The sequence below is a fragment of the Cupressus sempervirens genome, chromosome 7 (assembly GCF_028749045.1).
Source record: "Cupressus sempervirens isolate cs-2001-9-10 chromosome 7, ASM2874904v1, whole genome shotgun sequence".
NCBI classification, from domain to species: Eukaryota; Viridiplantae; Streptophyta; class Pinopsida; order Cupressales; family Cupressaceae; genus Cupressus; species Cupressus sempervirens.
In genome coordinates this window covers 555,492,469-555,493,332 of record NC_143124.1, presented here as the reverse complement: position 1 = coordinate 555,493,332, position 864 = coordinate 555,492,469, and positions in this window count along the sequence as shown.

Genomic DNA, 864 nt, shown 5'->3' with positions numbered 1-864 from the left:
TCTCATAAACTCTTTCTTCTAACAGGCTAAACTAACACACTTGGGTCAATTCCTATATATAGGAGATCAACACTTATTCCATAATAGTAAAGTAAATGACCTAGCTTTAAATCCACAAGAGAGAAAATAGGAGGATAACAACTAAAGGTGGGATGAAGGAATAATGGATTAAGGCGGGAATAATAAAGTATAAATATCTACTTGCCATATAATAAATGTAGAGAAGGCAATAAGTCTTCATAGTTCCTCCTTACTCGCTATCATGTCTTCTAGAACTATTACAACTTTCCTCCATCGTGGCTACTCCTTAGCATTCTCTTCTCCTTGAATGCTTTTGGCACTCAACTTTTGAATTCCTCCAATCATCTTTCAGTCTTCATTAATAGGTTAGTTACAATACAAAGACATGTTTGCAAATAAACATTTATCAAATTAAATTCAAATATAAGAACACATATTTGGATAACTATATGAAATACTACATAATATTTATAATACTAGCAAAAGATGGCATAGTTTCTACCCATACATTTATCATAGGTTAGGTAAAAATAGGTCCTCAAATGTTTTTTCAAAGATAAGACATAGTATCAACAAAGTATCTTAAAACTATCATTAAATAAAGGCAAATTTTGGTCTCATCATTTGCTCCCTACTAAACTAATGCTTGTCCTCAAGAATTGTACTTCCTTGTTAATGACCTAAACTCTCAAATCTATATCCTTCCTTTTTTTTTGCTCTTGAAAGTGTAGTAAAATCCTATGCTTCTCTCCCACACTTCCCTTTTGTGATCTTCCTGTAGCTTGTCGAGTCTATTGGCATTAATCTCATACAAAGGCCACAGGAACATTGGAGGTTGGATGG